Source organism: Camarhynchus parvulus, chromosome 2, assembly GCF_901933205.1.
Source record: "Camarhynchus parvulus chromosome 2, STF_HiC, whole genome shotgun sequence".
In the NCBI taxonomy this organism is placed as follows: domain Eukaryota; kingdom Metazoa; phylum Chordata; class Aves; order Passeriformes; family Thraupidae; genus Camarhynchus; species Camarhynchus parvulus.
In genome coordinates, this window is record NC_044572.1 from 37,920,444 (window position 1) to 37,943,070 (window position 22,627).

General features: G+C 35.7%; 1 protein-coding gene across 2 annotated transcripts in view; it reads right to left on the reverse strand.

Moving 5' to 3' along the window:
• The window catches only part of ZNF385D (zinc finger protein 385D), a 417,272-nt gene that overhangs the window by 345,412 nt on the left and 49,233 nt on the right, over window positions 1–22,627 (reverse strand). Inside the window, exon 1 of one of the 2 annotated variants that reach the window (XM_030963389.1) lies at window positions 21,262–21,371. The exons of the other annotated variant lie outside the window; for it this stretch is intronic. The gene's annotated coding sequence lies outside the window, so the exon portion shown is untranslated. Of the gene's footprint in view, window positions 1–21,261; window positions 21,372–22,627 lie in introns of those variants that run through there. 2 annotated transcript variants of the gene reach the window in all.

Below are 22,627 nucleotides of genomic sequence, written 5' to 3' on the forward strand. Positions count from 1 at the left end.
GCCTGAGCACTTTGCTCAGCCACTGTGGTCTGCAAAAACGACTGCTGCTGAGTGAGGGAAATCTTTCTAGCTCTGCTGGCCATCTGCAATATCTCTCAGCCTGCCGGGTAGGCTGAAAATGCTGAAAAGCCCTGAGAAGTCAAGCATGGCAGAATTCAAAGCCCTGGAAGACCTATGAAGTTTCTCTCTTCAGGCATGCTGATTCAGATGAAGCAGCTTATAAACTCTATTATACATAGAAGAAGTTTATAAAGATCTCTGGGATTTGCTCAACTACTTATTTTTTAAGAATGATGACTCAACTTTGTATTAAAATGTTTGTTAGCAGTAAAGGTCATTTAAGACTATTGATAAAATATATATGAAATTTTCAAGATTAACTCATTATGAAAAATAATTTTATGGCTAGAGTTTAGAATACTTGACAAAATATTAAACTGCCTGATATTTCAAGGTTTTTTTCTTCAGAATTACCTTCTCCAATTCACCTCATAACCTAAAACACTGCAGGTCACTGGACATGTACATAACTTTGATGGAAATAAATTTTTTAGAGAATTTAGAGAAAAGTTAAATATAATGGTAGTAGTGACCTTTAGCTATATATAAAACAGAATTTTACAGCATGGTGCTCCTTCCACTAAAAACCCAGACATAAACTGGATCAGTTTTCCTCAAATGGCAAGATGTGTATATATATATATAATATATATATATATATACACACTACACAGATGCAAGTCAGGTTGACAGCCACTGAACTCAGTGGCATAACACTGGCATAAAAACAGTGCAAGAAAAGCAGAATCAGATCCTTGTTTTCCTTTTAACTAAAGGAAATTCATAGCAATTCCAGCATCTCAGCAGTCACCATAATTTCTGCTGTTGTTTCTATGTATTATAGAAACTGTCACTTTTTAAATTTATGGTATGTTTTACAGCTTGGGTTAAAGAACACTTAAAGCACTTTCAGTGTTTTATATACCTGTACTCTAGAAGAATAGAAATGAGATTCCTTTATTAATTTAGACCTGGACTATTCACACTAGCAGTCTCAGTGAATTTTAATGGGATTACCCGCATGAGTAAGAACTTCTAAGACAAAAATCAGAAAAGGGAAACCTTTCATTATTAAAAAGTACAAAGACTACAATAGGTAAAACTTCATTGTTGAATGCACGACTCACAAAGCCACAATTCATTAAACTAATAGTCAAGGTATATGTGACCAGTCAGAGAAGCTCTATAAGGTAATAACATCCAATCAGTGTCAGATAACTACTTCAGTCGTAAACCTACATATTGTTTCTTCCCTGAGAAGTTTCTTTGACAGAAGAAAAACTATTGAATTATGGGCAAACAAGTTAAAAAAAAAATTAATCTCCCAATACACATTCATTTAATTTGGCTTCATTTTAATGGCAATCCATTTGAAATCCTTGTCACATTTTCTTTTTGTTTGTCACAGAGACATATGAAGAGAGAACACTGCATGTAAGCAAAGCCATCAAAACCACAGCCTAAAACCAAATAACTGAACAAGTGACCTTCCCCTAAGCCACTGCACACAAGAGACTACTCCATCCTATCCCTCATTTCCCTAGTTTAGACAAAATCCTCATTATTTTACTTAGCACTATTTAAATCGAGCCAGATAATGCCATTTGTAATCAACTTTAACTGGCAGGAAGAAAATGGGAACGGCTTACCTTCAGCATAGCAATGTTACCCATTTCAGCATGCCCTGCTCCTACAGCAAACACATCTGCAACCAACACACACTCACTGTCATCAACTGCTTTTCAAAAATCACTCACTTATTGATCACTACACTTATCACTCTTCATTGACTGGACTTCATTCCACATTATCAATTTTTTGCTGCTTCAGCAAATTCTGAAACTTTCATCACAATGAGAGTTCATACACAAACCAAAGCAGTGATCATCTATACTGGATACTTCTTATATCAAGCATTTCTGCAGGGTTCTTCGTTTATTGAAGAATTAATCAAACAAAGTGATAACGGTTTTTCAAATTTCCTTGCACAAACTTAAATGTTAATGAGAAAGACAAGCAACAGCCTCTGAGCCCTACAGCCCAAGCAATGCTAAGTCAGTAAATTTCCAATCTTGTTCTGTACTGAAGTGTTGAGCTCATGATTGCCAGATGTAGATGTGCGAGTGTCATGCCAGGCACATGATTGGCATGTGAATGACACATGCCAGGCACGTGCCTGATACGTTTGCCACGCAATTGTCACATTCTGGGCGCCTGAATGCCACGTCATGGCTACCTGGTGCATCTTTGATTACAGGCAAGTATCACAGCCGGTACCACAATCACCTACAAACAGGTGTTTATGGTAGGAAACAAAGCAGCTACCAGTCTTCCTGCTGTCACCACTTGAATCACCAAGAGAGATACCAGAAGGTGGATGAGTCTCCTCTGAGGGCAAGCTGACAAGTGTCCCAGTGGAGAAATATTAATTGAAAGAGGGTAGCCAATACCCAAGATATGATTAAGTTTCACAGTGGCACAATATTTTCTCACAGCTGTGAAGATAGCACAGGTTTTTCTTCTCCTGAGAGAGCATTTTTTTAACAGTGGGATTAGCTGACAAATGATGCCCCAAGAGCCTTTTATTCTGCCTGCAGGAGCCTTCTGCTCACCACAGAGATAAAAACCAGCAACCTTGACAAAATGTACAATCAAACATGGTAAATTCTGGCATAAAGCAACATAGCAAAACCAAGCTATTCCAACCCTGAGCTTTCCTCTCATGCTGGCTTCTCAGATTTCATCCTTCAGATATGAACTTTTGGGCTCCACTAATTTGCACAAGTAATGGAAGAAGCAGGCAACCTGAAGAAAGCCATTTGCTAATGTTACCTACCTCCATAAACAGTCACATTTCTGAGCATGTATGCAAGAGCTTTCTGTTTTGACAATATGGAACAAGAACCCACTCTACCAGTAGTTCATCAGTGAAGAAAAGAAAGAAAAAGAAAAACTATTTAAAAGGGGGGAGATATAGAGATAATAGAGTGAGATAGACAAGTATATAAATATTTGTAATAAAACAAAAGGAAATCCACTTTGATATTGTAGATGTTAGCCTGGTAAGGGCTCTGGTGTCTATTTTAATAACAGTAACTGAGTACATTGTTGGACATTGAGAACTCTAAACCACATTGCAGGATTATGCCAAGGAACAAACAGAAACGACAGCATCACAAGACTGACCTTCAGGAAACTCATGAAGTCAAAACTCATATTTTCCTGACAGTCTTGTGGTCTGTCTCCTTGCAGATCCTCACTTTCCTCATTCTGATTTCTTTTCTCTAAGCAGCTCTCCATTGATATTGACCACAACACACAACCCGCATTTTTAACTAAAGTAATGCCCTTAGCTATGCAACACACTAAACACCATTAGTATCTCATATTTGTTTTCACACTCACTTTGACATTTGTTCCTCACTCTACTTTGACATAATTTCCACTAGGATGATTTGTTTGTTCCTAACTCAGTGCTGCCAATCACTCACATAAATTTCCCCATAAAGTACTGCAAAGACAGCTTTGTTCCTGGAGAACTTACTTCATGCTTCCTCTCAGTTCCTCTTTTGGAGGTGACTATTTACATTAAGCTGCAGAGCAGTCCTGTCCCTTCATGCTTCCAATTACTCCAACAGCCCCAACTGCTTCCATACTGTGAGATACAATCCCCCTTCTTCAAGCGCATTCATTACACAGAACTTTTCACCACAGAATCTCTTCATCACATAGAAGGTTCCTTCTTTAAAGATGAACAGTCTTATTAAGACATATTCATAACCTTAAATTTTGTATCAGCACCAGAGGCACAAAAGAAGCAGGAGCAAAAGAATATTCAGCTAAAATTGCATTACTGTGAAGTCCAAAGATCTTTCATTGCCATTGCAAAAGGTATTATTTTCCTAAAATACACTGAAGAATACATGCATCATATAAAAAAAGAAAATGGGTTGGAAAGACTGCCTACAGAGACACAAAAGAAACCAAATCTTTCTGAAAATACAAATATTGCAGAAATCTTTTTAATTGAATTAAATATTAGACTATAAGAGCAAGATGTAGAAAGCATCTACATTTTAGCATTGCAAATAGCAGTGAAGATGGGAAAATTAAAAGGATGCACTATTATATTTGCTTTATTACCTGCAGGAGCTTGAAAAAAATACTCTATAGAGAAACACTCAGTGCTGACAGCAGCAACCTTGTTGAAAGCCTTTTACTGTGTCTGTAAATCTTGTACAATTCCTGTCTGCATCAAGACAAAAAAACTTCACTCAGTCATGCAGTTGCCAAGTGAAACTTGAATTCACGCTTTTGGGTCTCCAAACTTAGCGCAGATTCTAACATTAACAGATAATTTCTCTGCTTTCTTTCCAACCCTCCTCTCCTCTGCTTCTGTTCCTTTTCTACACAACTTTATTTTTCCAAGGTTATTGGAGTTTAAAAGAAAACTGAAAAATAAAACTTTTGTTGTTTGAATATCAGAGTGATGTTTATTAGCATCATATTATGTCTCGTCTGAAGAGAGGTTCAGCAGCATTTTTCATAGTCTCTTGTTCCCTTTTGTTTGCTATTTAAAGAGAAAATACATTAGAAGACTATTTGATTTTCTACCACTCGAGAATTCAGCAGGAAAAAATACCAAATAGCCCAGAGAAATGGCAGATAATTTCATAATCACTGTAATCTAATGCTTTCTAGATAAGAAGAGCAAAAAATCATAGGAATGCCCCAATCACAAAAGGCAAGTGTTTAAATAAAGGCTAATGCTTGAATTTTGGATATAATATTTTAGAAGTTGAGAGTGTGACAAAAACAGAAACTCCTGTGAAAAAGTTTTCTGCTCCTCAATTTCAGTAGTCTTTCCCAAGAAACTGCTGAATAATTGCTATGACTAGTATTATTCTGTATAGTGTCTGTATGTGCTGAAGAGAAATTTTTTAAGTCATTAATAAAGCTTTGACATTTTGGTTGTATTTTTTTGTACTGTCTTTTCTATAGGGACAAGTTATTTAAAATTATGCCCAAACTGAGCCTAAAAACAAAAGACATGCAATTACTATACTCTATTGATTGTTGTAGTCTAACGTATATGAGTATTTCTGCAATTTCTAAAATCAGCAATCACCGTATAATAATTAAAGTACTATTTCATCATAAAAACATCATTAGTTAAGGGAAACATGCAAGTATTTTAAGTATTTTCAGTAGTCACAGGGGCGTTTTTTAAAAATCGTGACACTGTTGGTCATTTTCTGGCATTTAAGTCCAGTCATTATAAATGTGAAATTATCAGAGTAAGACATTTACCCAAATGTATTCACACAATACAATGCATCTTCTAAATCTGCTAAAGACACTTGAAATCCATGTATTGCTACTCTATTATGTGCTGTATTGCTGCTCTATTATGTGCTAAGCACAGTCTTCTGCATCACTGGAAGTATACTTTTGTTCTTTAAATGATTCCATTAATTAGCCAATATTTGTTTAATGCTTTGAACTTGTAATATTTTCCAAAGCAGCTGAATGCTATAACCAAAACAGTATAGGACAGATTTTGCAGGCTGCAGGTAGATGCATCTTGCTGCACATTTAAGAATTACCCAACAAATGAACACTTAGTTGCATTTGAGTAATAGATCGTGTACGGGTACTTGCCAGGAAATGCTTTTCTGTGAGAATTATGGTCCAAAATTTAAAAACTAGTTTATTTATTCCTTCTAGACTCTTTCCCTGGATTTTGTTTCACTGGTTAAATTCAGGAAAATACTGTTTCATGTTTGGGATGGACTGAGTTTTCACAATGTTCCTTAACCCAGCTGAGGGCAACTGTATTCATGTGAGCAAGCACAGAGAACATAGAAAACCTGAGTGGCCTGCACAGTAACAAAAGTTAAAATCAGGATCTGTTAGATCAGGCAGCCCAATTAAAAGGACAACCTTAATATCTGAAAACTAAAAGCAGTGTGCAGAGAGACTAACCAAAACTCCTACTGGAACAAATCAGTGTCCGGCTGCATGACGGGAACTGCGATGTGCAGTGCCCATGCGTCAGTCCCTCCCCGCCACGCACCACTGCAGCCCCAGGCAGGAGCTGGGTGAGGATGAATCATTCCCTGACCTCTCCATCATTTCCATGGTGCACTGAACTCCACTCCCAATGCTGTCAATGCCATCTACCAGAGAGCAACACACGCTCCCACACATACACAGAGTATATCCTAGCAATAACAACGCCATCAGGAGCTTCCCCAGTTTGAATAACTTTATGCCTTCAATAGAAATAAAGTTCCTTTTATAAATGAATGCTTATTGTTTGTACTCTAATAAAGAAGTTGAATTAGGCTCATCTTAATTGTATTTGTATGCAGTATTTCCAGCGTGTGTTGTCTGAACTCCGCATAAATCAATACCACCACTGAACTTAGCATGATCTTGTACAAAAATAGCATCTCTGCTCACTTCTACAGGGACTGTTTCAAATACTGTTGCTTGAAGAAGAGGATGACATGCAGGTTTTCTAGCACAGGCAAAAAGCCCAAATCTCCTGGGAAAGGGTGAGAAGAGAAGGGACATGGATTTACAGCAGCAAGTGGATAGTATGACATGCCAGCTTCCTAACTCTTGGCTTTTTATAACAGAAATACAGCTCATAGGCAAGGACTGAGAAACAAAGGCACTTTTTCAACAGCTCACAATCTCCAAAAGTTTATGTAATTCTTCACCTAGAATTCAAATTTTACTGGATATATGAAAATCTCAAACCAGATCACAGGGGAAAAGCCCAGAACTGGTGAACATCAACCCTCTTCAGAAAATGAAACTCAGGACTTCATAGTCCATCATGTATTTATCTTTAATTTCTACAGGTTCACATCCTCAGAGTTATTATTTGATTTGCATATTCTTTCAATTAATAACATAAAAGAGAAGATAAGGAAAGCTTAATAAATTCAGCCCAGTTCACGAACCTTGTTAAACTTGTGCTTGCCTTAGTTCATGCTGAAATGCAATTCGCTTGTTCTAATATTTCATTATCAAAGTCCTTAATGAACTTGCTCTGAAGCCAGCAATTTGATTTAAAACATATTAAACCCACACTACTGGCTGCCAAAAAGAAACAAAATAAATGTAAGTCATGTTGTTCAGATGTTAAAGACATCCAACATACCTTAGTAAACATCACTTCTTCTATGTCAACAACAGCAATCAGAACACTCATTTTACGCATCTTCATGATCACAAAGAGTATTCTAGCAGGAAGTTTCAAGGACAGATATTTCATCCTCTGCCTTGGCATTGTAGATTTTATGGATCATGACAAAGGAGGGGCCCTTTTCTGCCTTTTTAGAAGGTATTTCCAGTAGTTATTTACCAACCAATCAAAAAAACCAAGAACTGTTCTTCTTTCAAATCATAAATTCAAATGAAATTATAGTAAATCTATGACAAAAGCAAGCTATTACTAAACTTTGGGAATATTTAACTGCATATCACCCTATAATCCTGCAGCTATAGATGGGACATGAGTTCTCATGCAACAAAGAGTTTGTTTGGTTGTTTCATTCAAGCTCCTGACTATTTTACTGAAAATAATATGGTTACTTGAGACATAAGTCTGGGTTGCATTGTTCCTTTTTCTGACAATTATACACAGTTCTTCCTCTTTTTGAGAGAACATGAAGTGATATTAAAGTGAGAATAGTGATCCACAGAGTACAATATTCCCCATATCCCCACAAAACACATTCACATAAGGAGTATAAAATTTGTACTAGAATATTTCCTGAAGTTTGCTACACCCCACAACTTTTTGGGAAAACTGGTGATTGCATATAACATTTAATCAAAGATCCACTCTACTGTAAAACATCGATTTCTCTTCAATTTTCCACTTAGCAATTCAAAAACTCTTTTGAATGTCAATGCTGGCAATTTTCATGCTGGCTACAACTTGGTCAGAATAAAAAAAAAAAAATCATTAGCATGTTAATAACTTAGTGCCTCTAAGGAATACTTAGTTGGTCCTACATCAGAAAAAAAAATCTTTTTCAGCCCTATTCATAATTACGACATAATTATAATTTGCCACAATTTCCTAGTTTACTTCATTTTAATTTGTGGAGGAGTATTTCTCAATGGGCAGCATGCAGTACTGTCATAGTTCTGAGGAGAGCATCTCACTGAGAAATGTTCACACCCATGAAGGTGTAGAAAGGAAAGCTGAGAACATACACATGCATATAAGAAAGTGGAAATTTTCTAAAGCGGACTGTAAGAAAAAATTACAGGGCCAAAATTGAGTTCCCTGTACTAAAATACAGGTAGGTGTTAGTAAGCTCTCTAGAGTTTATTAATATATTATAAACAAATCAGATTATTAATCAAATTTCATGCAGTATCTCAGTCTTTTTTCTGACCTTAGCAAAGTTTAAGACATGAAGAGAAAGAACACTTACACTCCTATTTTTGCACAAAACAATTTTTGTTCATATATGCATTCTCATGTGTGTCACTTGTCACAAGAAAATGAAAGCCATGTTCATAATCAAGGTTTTGTTATTCCTCGAGTTTGCTGTTTTTTGCTACTAAGAAATGTAACACCAAGATTATATCTAATTGAAAAAAGTGGATATTTAGGATTAATAATGGTGGTTTCAATGTCGAATGTCTTATTTGAAGGAACTACATCCAAATGCAGAATTATGCACAAAACTTCTAATAAGGCAGATTTTAATGTATCACTTCTTTGTTTTTTTTTTTTTTTTTGATTCATAGGAAGGATTTTTTAGTAATTTGAAGGTCTTCTGCATTCATACATGTTTTCTGGAACAGAAACAAGGTGTTCCAAGGACACTTTCAGCATAGACAACATTCAACATGTCACCATGTTTATGGAGCAGTATTCTGCATCTGTATCAGCAGAAAATTCATAAATTCAAGCTAATATTTTGAGTAAAAAATTATTCAGAAGTTTGCTGAAGTTGCCCACATTCTTGATGACTTCACCCAATGGAATGTTCCTGTATTCATGCAATTTGTGCAGTTTACATAACAAAATGCACCAGTCATGGAGTTTTGACTCACCTTAGAACCTCATTTTTACCTTGCCAGAAACTGAACTGCTTCTTGCAAACTTGCTTAGCAAGGAAAATTTTAAATACTGAGCACAAATATATACTCTTATTTTTTACAAAAACTAAGAAAACCAGACTTGAAAAAGAGAAATAGCCAGGAAAAATGCAAAGCATTAGGGAACCAGACACTGAATTAATTTCCCCATTTAAACAAACATTATGCTCATTTGCTTCAATAATTGACCTAATTCACATGGGAAAAATAAACGACTGGAGAGAAAGGAACCTGAATTTCACTTGTCCTTTTTACAGTGGGACATTCAAATGAGGGCTTTGAAAACACAAGAGCTTTTCCCAAAACGCTTAGTGCAGACTCTGAAGCTTACGATAGGACTGGCATTTTTGAAACAGGTGCTTGTCTGAAGCAAGGAATCTTCTCCAGCTAAGACAGCCCAGGCACAGCAAAACCAAACAAGTGTGCACTGTAGGGGGATTTAGAGCAGTTTACACACTGGTACTAGTCTCTTTCACGTACCTTGCTCTGAGCCCTCAATACTTGTAAAGGATTGTGGATCTAAACCAAGCCACCCCTTGGCCCTGGAGGATCTTCAGCACATCCCTGCACCAACAACAAAGGCAGGTTTGAAAGGATATAAATAAACCTGTGGGGAGTAGTCCATAGTGATTTGCATTGCCATCACATAGGAGGCACAAATAAGTTTTCATCAGGTTCAGTCCATATAGAGAGAATATTCATATGGTGAAAATATAATTAGTGATATTCACAGCACTACAACAATCTCATGTATGTGGCTTAATCTGAGAACTCCTTCTTAGCATGAGCACAACAAAATGCTCCTTCACTTGCTGAAAAACTATGGAAGTAGTTGAGCTGAGTTTTTCTACTTGCTCATATTCCATTAGCTCTCTTTATCATCACAACTTGTTTGTCTAAATATTACAAGGAAACAAATATCTGCAGTTTCATTTCAGTTCTTCACTATAAGGTCCATAAATAACAGTGGGGAAAAAATATTGGAGTCAGGATGAATTTGACCTTTATGCAACACTCTTAGGGTACAAACACAAGATTATTTGCTGTCTGCTGACAACAAAGCTCTGGAATAGTTTAAAAAATCCAAACAAACAAAACAACAACAACAGAAACAAACAAAAACCCAGCCAACGAACAAAAAACCCCGAACAATCCAGCAGTCTGAGTTGCCAGTTTTCTTTGAGAAGTCAAAGAGGGCAGCTAAATTGTAAGAAAACTAGGAGAGGGCAAATGCAAAGATTGCCTAAAAAAGCTAGGACTGGGCAAACTACGGGAAATTATGGAGTTACAGGCAATCTAATTTAATTTAAATTTGTGGAAAAAATAATTAAACTTTGTACCTAAAATGTATCAAGAAGATGAATTAGACCCAACATGGAAGTGTCAAAAAACAGTCATGCAAAAACACCCCAAGTCCTGTTTTGGCAGTGTGAAGGGCTTTACAGAGAAAAGAAAACCATACGCTAACTCTGAAAGCAATTTGACAAAATTTTCCATTATTTTTCCCATGCAAATTTTGTAAAAAATAGTCTAAGTGAAACTTCTATGCGAATAATGCTTAAGTTATAAGAAAACTGACCAAGCTGTAACTGTCAATTATTTCTCCAAATGAGAAATATGTATTAACAGGCTGTACTGGGATGTGTCCTCTATCCAATATGTTTCATTAGTTTCATTAACAATTGGATGGTAGAATGCAGCATAAACTGACAGATTAATTAAGAATGAGGGGACAGAAAGCACATCAGAGGAAAAGATTAAATTCAAAATTAAATTGACACAGTGAAGAAAGGTTCTGTTAAGAAGATCCCATAAGACAGGAATATTAATCACCACCCATACAAATACAATATGAGGAAAAACGAGTTAGGTTGAAGTTTTAGGGCAAAAACTATAAATGTTGGAATAGTTCACAAACTGAACATGTATTAGCACATTAAATGAAAGAATTATAGTATTTCAGACAATACCAAAGATGAAAAGTCAAACCACAGTCAAGCAGAAAACTTTTTCTGTTGTTATTTGCTAAGAAAGAGTATTTTGCCCTTCTCTGAGGACAGAGACTATATTTGTAGGAATTCCTCACAGTGTAAGCACTTTTTCTTCTATTTCTGTTCCATCTCAGGGTCACTTCAGTCTCCTTGCTTCAAACTTGCATCAGAGACCACTAGAACTAGACTGTATTATGGGTTATATCTTGAATACATCTAGTTTTATGAATGCTTCCTACCCTATTAAGGCTATGTGTTCGTGCTCGAGATTTCCAAAATAGGTTTACCTCCCTTTTCTCTTTGGCAGTCAGTCACTCAAAAAATATACAGCATCAATAAAAAAAAATCCTTCATATTTCCTTGTTAAGTTTTTGTGAAAAATGAGCCTAGCCTTGCACTGAAACCGGAAAGAATTTGGAAAACAAGAACTCATTCACAGAATGTATGGAAGTTAAATTTCTCCCAACAGTTATATTTAATTTAGGACAGTTACACTGAAATAAAGTCATGAAGCAAGATAAATTTGACAAGGAAGGTCAAATAAAAAAAAAATTAAAAAGAAAAACCATAAAATAACTCCAACAAAAGCAACCCACCAGAACCCTCCACCCACCTAAAATGTTTTTAATTACTACAAAAAGGTATTTCCTTTTGTATAATGCTTCTGTTTTTTTAAGGGCTTGCCTCAGCAAGGAAATCTCACCTTTCTTCTGCATTTAAATAGGACATGCTTTCACCACATCTGGGTACAAAAATCATATGCAGGCATTCAACAGTGATACAGGTTTGGGAAAGCATAAAGTCTCAGCATGACAGCTCCAGCACCAGGATGGGGAGAAGAACAGAAGAAAAGAATAAACAGCAAAAACAAAAACCAACCAAAACAAACGAACAAACAAATAAAAAACCCAAGACATGAGAGTCACAGGTAATGTGACTCCTGCCCACCAGGCCTGAAGACTCCCCATTTCTCCAGTGTGTCTTACAGTACTCTTTGCAAGGAGCACCATGTTTGAGCAATAAAAAAGGACATGATAGTAAGAACCCTATTATGTTTAAATTTAAACTGACAGCTGAGTGACTGTTTATTATTTAATTTTTTTATTTTTTTTTAGTACTTACTTGGAGATTTTCTAGGTCATATGTTGGTGACTATCTCTATATTTGCCCAAAACTTTTAATGTTGTAAACATAATTAACACCGAAGATTAAACATTTGGAAAGTAAAGGTGGTTTGCTTTGGGTTACCCAAAACTAAACTTTCAATGGTATTTCTTTCCAACCCATAAAAAAACCCTGAGATTTCACAATATCGCTTCATATTCTGAATCTGAGGAGAGCTATGCAAGAAATAAATAAAATACATTTTCACAGAAACCAATTAGTAAGACCTGAAGCTACACTGGTCTGAAATTCCACCAGAACAGTGGAAAGGAAGTGCAGAGGAAATCTGACAGAGAAACACACTGCAGCATATGAATAAATCAGTTACTCCTCATCAGGGCACTGAATCCAATACAACTGAGAGTCAACTTAGATGGCATGTAAAGCTAGCTCTCAGAGGTATTTGATGATGATTTTTTTTTTAGACAGCAAGAACTCCAATCAGTTGTGCGATGTACAAACGTACCTGGGAAAATGATCAAATGAGTGAGTGAAAATTTATCTGCAAAAACAAACAAACAAAAATAACAAACCAAACAAACAACCCAAAATCTTAATTACTGAAAAAACTGTTACAGTTGGCAGGTACACATATCCTATCAACCTGTGTAAGGAAACAGCACTACAGAAGTGCATAAAATTAAAATACAAGCCAGTGTGAATTTTGCTTTATCTAGATATTTATAATATACTTGCTACAGTACACAGTTATAATTACAATTTTTCTTGCTGACAGAATCCCTAAGACAAGAACTATATTCATACATTTCTGCAGGACTAATTTCAATGCCTACAAAAAGGCTGAGGCATCATCATGCTTGAGCACACTAGCTGAAGTTTTAAGACTCTTCCAAAGAAGCTCCAGTGAGTCAAAACAGAAGCAAGAATAAAACCTCTCAGGCACTACAGAGTTCCTACTTAGCCTTTGCAGTTTCTTTTTCAAGGAATTTTTAACAACATCATGTGCTTTCTTTTTCCCCTTTCACTCCCCAACATTTGCCAGTATTTTTAAAGATGGGACCTTGAAACTATTCCTGGAGCTCTTGGCAATGCAGGCGGATACACATCCTTTTGCACGGAAGAAACAAACACCCGTTTTATTACAGCTTTTGCTTTCTGTATGGATGAGTTCTAAGTTTGGAAGAGCGGGCTTCTGATGAAGAGGTAGTTCAAATATGAATTGCATTTGATCATTTCAAAAATAACTGTTAGGAAATCTTTCTCTTAGGCATTGATCCTAATTTTGCACTTCAATTCTTTCTAACTCACATGGAGAGTGATCCAATGGTCCTTAATGGGAAATGTACAAATCTGCCACTGATCTGGTAATTTAAAAGGGACCCATCACTTGGTTCATTCAGCATCATTCACATAAAATACAACAAAATACACAGTGTTCTTGAAGTGACTTACAGGCTTAAAGCTCAACCTCTGACAGCTAGACAACTCCTTCAATTTTTTTTCATTTTTTCAGTTAGAACAATTTCAGTATTTTTATCCATGTTGTTACTATTCATTGAGCTATATTTAAAGGAACCTGAAGATGCTGTTATCTGTCAATACAGACCATTACATTACATTACAATACATCCATTATATACACAATAAGAAAGTATCCAAAACTATCCCTCAAAATCTCCGAATATCAGAGATACGGTATCATAAGGTACCAAAATTTACCTGTAAGAAAAGTGGCCACAAATGAACAAAGGAAATTGAGAAGAGGAAGCTTAGGAGAGCTTCATTAATCTGTATTAATACTGACTGGGGTGGTGTTGAGGGAGCCTTACAACCTCAGGTATCCTGTGAGCTGCAGAACAAATTTCAGGTATATAGCAGTATGTTTGATATACAGAATTTAAAACTGATATAACTGAAACCCATACTGAATTTCCAAATTATTTTGATTCTGCTCCTATGCTGGTTTCATGAAGGATTTACCACAGAGAAAATACTCTCATTAAAGACAACTACAGAATAAAACATTTTGGAAATGGAATAAAATGTACTTTGAATCCTGCTTTTAGTCACTGGTTCATTTTACTAAATCACATTACTCTGCAGAAGACACAAGGAATGCATAAAGCATTTCTATTAAAGATGGATACAGTAATTACAGGTATCCCAGCCATTTACAAGAATCCATTTGCAATTACATTTTCACCAGCAAATTCAGTAGATTTAAGGCAGACAGATGTTCCACAATGAAAATGATAAACATCCATGAATAGGATTCCTGTCAAAATATTTCTCTGAGAGCTAGATGAGTTTAAATTAAAATGCCTAAAAATATTATCTTCAGATTAAATGAACAAAGTAAGAAGCATTCATTGAAAATATTTCATTTAGTTATTTTACATTTGTACTTTATACTTGTCTTCTCAGAGAAAAGCTAATATTGAATGGTTTTTTGTTGGCTAGAACATTGGTTTGCAACTAAATAAAATTACTACACGAAATCTATAATTTATTTTCTGCTACAAACCTGCAGTACATTTGTTCCTTTTTTATCAAAAATATATGATGCTTCACAGGTACTTAAGTTCTCAGCTTGCAAGCATTATATTAGAATATGCTAAGTATTGCAATTTTCTCATTAGAATAATGTTAATGACCACTGAAACTCTCCTTTTCCATGCAAGCTGGAATTGTAGAATATCTTAGGTTGAAAGGGACCCATCACAATCATGAAGTCTAACTCCTTGATCCTCACAGGACTACCTAAAACTAAACCATATGCTTGAGCTCTGACAGGTTTGAAGGCATGACCACTTCCCTGGGGACTCCATTCCAGTGATCTCTGGGTGAAAGGCTTTTACCTAATGTGCAATGTGAACCTGCCTCAGCACTGCTTCATTCCATTTCCTCATATCCTAAAAAAAAATTAGTAACCATACATCATTTATGTATCTTCAACTGAAAGAATGAGTAAAGAAAAAAAGGATAATTTACTTATGAATTCTATGAGGTCTAAAAGTCTAAGCATTATACATAAAGATACAAGGAAAAATATTCTCTTTTGAATTTGGATCAGTTGGAGGTTTCTGGGATTTTTTAATTTGAAAAGGAAAAAAGTAAATCCCATCAGCATGGTGGGATGCAAGTGTCCCAAGGTATGCAAGAGATTTACCAATACCATGTTCATGATACACTGTTCTAATATTATGTTAGTGCAAAAATAAACCAACTAAATTCTAACAAGGTGCAATTAATATATCGAAGAACCAGGCTTGGTATTTGAAGGATTAATTTATGTGATTATTTCTGCACATTTCTTCAGAGCCTGGGCAGGTGTGAGGGGAAGTACAGCAAGATGGCCACAACATCAGATTGCAAGAACAGAACATGTTAGGCATTTACTCTTCCTCTGGTCAGCAACTCAGGATTTCTATCTTAAAACATATAAATATCAGGAGATATTCTGTATGCAACCATTCTCAAAATACACACATATTGGCAAGTCAGGAGAGCAATTTGAAAGATTATCTTGTGTTGAGAACAAGGTATTTTTGTGATAAACTTCTATAGTTCAGAATGCAATCAATGAAAACATCTAAATATAAGTCTAGTATATAAAAGTGAATCATATCAAACCTTCTAAGATCATTGGGGAAAAAATCATTAAAGTTTTATTTTAAATAAAGTCTCAAAAACCTGCTGCCTAGAGATTTATTTGAAATGACTGAATTCCCAGTAGATTGTTTTGCTGAAAAAATCTGCACATTCAGAAGAATACCTGAAAGTAAGCTTATAATGGTAAAGAGAATGATGCATTGCAAAACAAAAGTAATTTCCTTTTCCATTTATTGTTAATGAAAAATATATAGCTGTATTTGAAAGTGCATCCTTGCTAAATCAATTACATCCCTCTTCACTTGCACGCCACTTGAGTGATACAAGCAATAAAGCACATCTCCAATCACAAGACTTAGAGAACAGACTGAAGAGCCAACTGTATTATCCCACAACTGTAACCATTCCAGACCAACTGAATAGCACTTACTCTCTTTATCCTAAAAGGTGTCACGGGAGTGTGGGCAAGATAAAAAAGATCTGGTTTATTTTAGCATCTTCACTGTTATTTGTCTAACCAACATAACCACTTACTCAATTCTGTTGAATTTTCAAGGCAATTTTGAAATCCCCTTCATGCCTGACCAGAAAGCTGTATCCAATTTCTCCTCTCCACGTGCCACTGCCAAGTGTGGTCATGCAGCAGCCACAAATTACCATTCTGGGAAAAGCAACACCACCAGAATGGAAGAACAGGAACAGATAAATATTACTCTCACACACAACACAACCTCATGCTTCATTTGCCTTATTTTAAGAATAAAGCTACATAAATTGATGCAGTTTTCAATTTGATCCTTCCCTTCCTCTTCCTAGTTCTATTTCAAATAATCATCAATTCTAAGATTCAGAATGACTGTGGCATCCTTCAGTGGTCAACAACCACAAAGCAGGCATGAAGCAGAACCAGCAGAGCTGCTTCAAAGGCACCTCCCTGGATCAGTCTCCTTTAAAATGTCTCTCTGTGTCTCCGTCACCATTTGCCAACAAAGAAGGCCACTTCTTGCAAAACAATACTCACTCCCTTCATAAGCAGACACCATTTATTTAACTAAAAGAACAACAAAAATTAAAAACAAAACCATAGGCACTCAACACTATTTCTTCACAGTGCTGCATTTGAACTCATAGTGCAGGGATCATGCAGAGGACAAGAGGTGAAGAAGAGTTTACATACATAAAAATTTATGGTTTAACCTGTAGAAGTGTTTCTGTGTCCCAAGTTTCCTTCTGTTGTCTAAGACATGTAAAGTTCATTATAAACAAAAGAATTTTCTAAGGTAGCTAGTATTACCTTCATTTCAGAAAGGGTAGTACAGAAATCTTTTTTAAAGAAATTAGTCTTTTTAACTTCACTGTATGGATATCTGCTTCCCCAGTACTCAGTTGAAAGTTTTAGTCAGTAGAAGATTCAGGTCTACAATATGAGCTGGAGGACAATTCAGCACATAAATACAGAGAATCTTCTAGAGAACCATTAATCTGGTTTGTTAATTTTTGCTATGTACAGAAATCTATCAAAAATTAAAATGCCTGATAAAAGGCTTTACACCCACTTAAGCCTCTTACTCCCCAAATCAGCTGCTACTTGGTAATAACTCAGAAACACATAAAAAGGTTCAATTATTCAAACAGGAATATTACTTCTGAAACTTTCAGCAGAGGCATTTTGGGCTTTCATTTCCCTCTATCAAAACTGGCCAATATCATTCTTGTGTAAATTCATTAAATGGAAAATATGAAAAATTAAAACCAAAATTTATTGAATATCCAATATTTATCTGACACAAATGTAAAAATCTCAATCATATTCTTGCTACTCACTTTCACAGGAACTTCAGGGTAAACAAATTTTCAGAGCCACAGTAATTACAAATGACATAAGGTACAAAGAAGAGAGATAAAAGAAAATTCATGCAACCTTTAATACTATGGAAAAAATGAATTTTACATTTGTCAAGAAGAAAAGTGGAAGAACTAAATTATTTTCTTTTCCACTCTTCTACGATAAGCAGAACCTCAATTATGTATCTCTGGAGTAATCAATGTCACCTGGAATTTTCAGAACCTGTGCTAAAAATTGCCAAACAAGAATTTGAAGAAAGATAAAATCAAGAAATTGGGGGAAATATGGGCTTACAAATACTGCATTAATGTTGACCTATTTAAAGATAATAACTTAAATAATACAAATGCAAGGCTTGCCTGAAGAAAGATGCTATGAGTAGGTCAGGTAGCTATCTTCCCTGATTCCATCCACTGTATATCAGAACTTGTGCATATCTGTGAAAATAAAAACATACACTGCAGCCCCAAATGAGCCAGAAAACAGGAAAATCCAGAATAAGGCAGTAGACAGCACTGGTTTTCCAGAAACTTCCTTCTCTACACTGTGGGACAGGCTATGCACCCAAGTCCAACATCAGCATGCCAGATGGTTGTCATCAGGAAGCCCTGTGGGCCCTCTTTCTCACACAGGGATTCATGGACAAGAGCCCTTCCTATGCCAGATCTCCTCTGAGTGAGGTGACAGCCCCAGCAGCCTCCTTGGTTATTGTCTTTGCAAGCTGCAGATCGTGCCATTATATCCTAAAGAAATCTTTTCTAACATGTGCCTTTCCAAATGCCAGTTCCTCATGATTAAAAGGAGGCAAAATCATGAATTATGCAAATTAGCCATACCAAATTATATGTGACTCTCAATAGATCTAACTAAACAAGAGCAGTCAGGTAAGAGTTTTGATGAAGTTAATGCAGATGGAAATGTGATTACTACAAGACCACTTTTCTATATTCTAAGTTAACAGCAACTAATCATAAAAAATTCTGAAGATAAATTTCTGGAAATTAGAAGTCCTACTTTATGCTAAACCTGAAATCTAAAGACAATTTTCCTACATGACTTGCAAATGAGATTCTCCTTTTATTTGAATTAGTTATTTCATCATAATCTTACTAATTTTACAAAGGTACAATGAGGACAAAAAATTATATTTACCTCTGAACTGACCACCTTCTTGCAAAGCTGGCAGAAAACCATATTCAGACCCATCTTTTGCTACAAGTCCAACCATAATATACTTGGAACATGGCATAAGAGCTCATTATTGCTGTGATTATAGGCTTAAAAATTATATTTACTTCTGATTTCAATACCAAAAAACCCTCAAAATAATTATTTGCTACAATCAGCTCTTCTGTTCATAGTCAATAAGACGAATATCCAATTCCGCTCCATTACATTTTTGACATATTTAAAATTTCATTATCTGTGAATGTCTATTTATTTTTAAATGAACTTGTGTCATACATAACAAATTTGACACACATGAAAATCTACCTTATGAAAACAGGAGGTGAAAAGGGTATTTAACTTTTAGCTGCTTTGTGTTACTGCATTAGATGGACATGTTTGCAGAGCTACTCTGTGGGATTTGCTACAGCTTGCAAAAGGGGATTACCCAACTGCTCTTTCCAATTTATGTGAAAAACACTCAGTTGCACACCAATGTCCATCAGCATGATAAACCCTTGTCTCTGGCACATAGGAGGCCAATTCCTGATTGAAACTGACACAGAGAACTACTTTAATCAACTAATAATCACACAACATTACCTCCAGGAAAATCCTTCTAGCTCCAGTATTTAGATTAAGTGTCAAGGCTCAATCTGAACGTCTTATAAAGAAGGCAGCTTCTCTTAAAACAAATCTCTGTTAAGTTGATAAGAGTTAATGCATCTGGCAGCTCCTCAGCAGATGGCAGGTTTAGGTGCAGAATGCTGATGACACTGGAGCTCTGTGCTACCAACAGAAATCATTAAGGTGAAAGAACTTTCAAATAAGTCTCTTCTGTAAATTATTAAAAGAAAATTACTCTGAGGATAAAACGTCGGAGCTCGACAATTAATTTATTTGGAGGACACTTGGTGAAGCACCTTTGGTTTGTTTTTGACACATGTGAAATATATTATTCACCTATGCACTAGATTATTTTTCATCAATGTATGCACACAGATAGCTCCAAATACACACTGAAACAAGAAGCAAGGTTGGATATTAGGGAAAAAAGTTTTTTATTGGAAGAGTGACAAAATACTGGAATTGTCTCCCCAGGGAGGTAGAGTCACCATCCCTGGATATGTTTAAAGAAAGACTGCATGTGGCACTTGCTGCCATGGTTTAGTTGAGGTGTTGGGGCATGGGTTGGACTCAATGATCTTGAAAGTATCTTCCAACCTAGTGATTCTGTGATCTGGTTTTTGCTAGATTTCAGCCAGACTGAATACCAGACCAATTAGCAAAACATATGATTACTTCAGTAAACTTTCACTTCAAGTACATAAATACCAGCTTACAGCATCTATAGATATTAAAAAATGAAAAGGAAAAAGAACAGCAAAATTTTCCTTGTTTAAACAGGAAAAAAAATAATTCTTTGCTTGCTGATCTGCAAAGAAGCCTGTGGAGATGCCACCTTGAAGGGGAAGAGAAGCCTAAATACTGCAGAGTGTGGGGCTAAACTATATAGTTGACACGAGGCTTGCGGGTATCCACTGTAAAAATTCCTCTGTCGACATCTTCTGACTGCCTGACAATCCTGCTCTTTGCCACTGGTTAAAATACTTGCTAATAATGGCACTAAATAATTTTTTTTCCTGTTGGGTCTGACCTTAAAATAACATTCTTATTACACAGCCACACTGTCATTTGCCACTTAGAAGAATGCTTATTTATGAAATACAGCAAGCAAAGTTTCCAAGAGTAATAATAAACCACCTTTCTTAAACTTGATACATTTTCTTGCTTTATTTTTCACAAGTTAGTAAAAGCACATATTATGCTTACACATAAACAAAAGAAGCTGTTGTTCGTGCAGTCACTTGCTTTGTTCTGATTAAATTAAATTTCCAACGAGTTCACATTGTTCTGAGAATAAGTTTTGGGTATGCCAATACCTATCTGCCCCAATCTGTTGTTTTGTCTCAAGCAAGCTATAGACCTAAACTCTTATTCCAAAAATTTTATCATGACTCTGGCTGAAAAGATTTCCAATAGAGCTTTCCTCCGGAAAAGATTCATACCTCCTGCCAACACAGATAATCTGGCGTAACTGTTCATTTAGATTCAACTAAATTAAATCTAGAGCATTTGCATGTTGTGTTAATTGATCTCACCTAAGAAAATAATGTCACTGTGCCAGCAGAAATCCCATTACTGGAACAAGTTGCAACAGCCTAACACTGTGGAGCTGCAAAATACCTATAGCAGAGATATTTTATAATGTCAAGGCAAAACATGCTCTGGCAGTAAAAAAAAAAAAAATTCTGCTTGGCCTACCTTAAAGTCTGATGACTGACCTTCCCTTGGCCAGAACTTCTGCACAATTTCAGTCCCTGACGCTGTCCTCACTTGAGCTAAAATCATGTTTGAGGAAAGAGATATTTCTGGATTTTTCCCACTGTATTTATTTCACTGACATTAAACTACTGCTGAAGAAATTATACCATGATTACAAACTTAGTAAAATCCAAAGCCGTATCTAAGAAAGGCAGTGATTCAACCAGAGAAGCAATATTCTGTCTTTAACAAGCCACAAGGGCTTACTGAAGGTAACAGAAAACAGAACAGCTCACATGAGAAAAGGGACAAGTTATGAGCATTGTGGGAATCATTATTCCAAATTTACTCACTCCATGTGTGTAAATTTCAGTAATGATGTCACATTAATGTAGTTATTCAAATTTAACACACTCACGTTCATTAAAGAAAAAAAAGTCACTACAATGATAAACCAGTCTCTGAGTTACACCCCGAGTAAGTAAATGTCAAGCAGCAGGAGAAATTTAAGTTACACAATATCACAGATGTGCTCTATAAGCAATTTTTTATTTTGCTTTGTACCATGAAAAAAGCCTCTTGGGAAGGAACCACAGTCCTTTTTATAGCAGGGATGATTTCTATATGCATAGCTCAAGGTACTCAGTAGGAACCTATAAATAACTAAAACACAAAACAGGACCCACTGTCAATTTTTATCTTGAAATATAAGTAATTACCTTTATTTTTTAAAAACTTGCAATGCTGTTTGTGTAGATAAACTGCTTCAATAAATCATGCAGGATCCAAACACTTGGGTAAAGTACAGAATACTTCCATGTCCTTTTATTATCACTGGAAGGTGACTGGGAGATTGTGTCTTTTGCACAATCTGCTGGGTTGCCTTCTTAACAAACAGTCCTTGCATCAGAGCTTTGCAAAGAGAACATTTTCAACAATGCCATGAGTTCTGTTACTCACACCTGGACATTAGCAACATTATCAAAAGTATTTTTGGAGCATCCCCCTTAAAAACCTCCTTAAGATCTTTAGGGTTTTCTCGCTAAATGCCTCTATGACTTTGTTGGAGCAAACAAAGTCTTTCTTTTTTCCACTAACAATGTTAAGTGCTATTGAAGAGATTTCTTTATATATAGTGACAGAGCATGCTAGAAAAAGGGGAAGAAAAATGGCACTATTAAACTCCTTCACCAAGTGTTACTTAAAAGCAGGGATTATAAAAATGAAATATATGGGACCACATGTGTTCTTAAAAAATATAGACTCTTTATAATGTATTTTCTTTGCACCATTACGACATTTATAGTTTTTACTTTAAAATATACAGAAAATTAAACCACAAAACCTTAAAAAACCGCCACAGAGC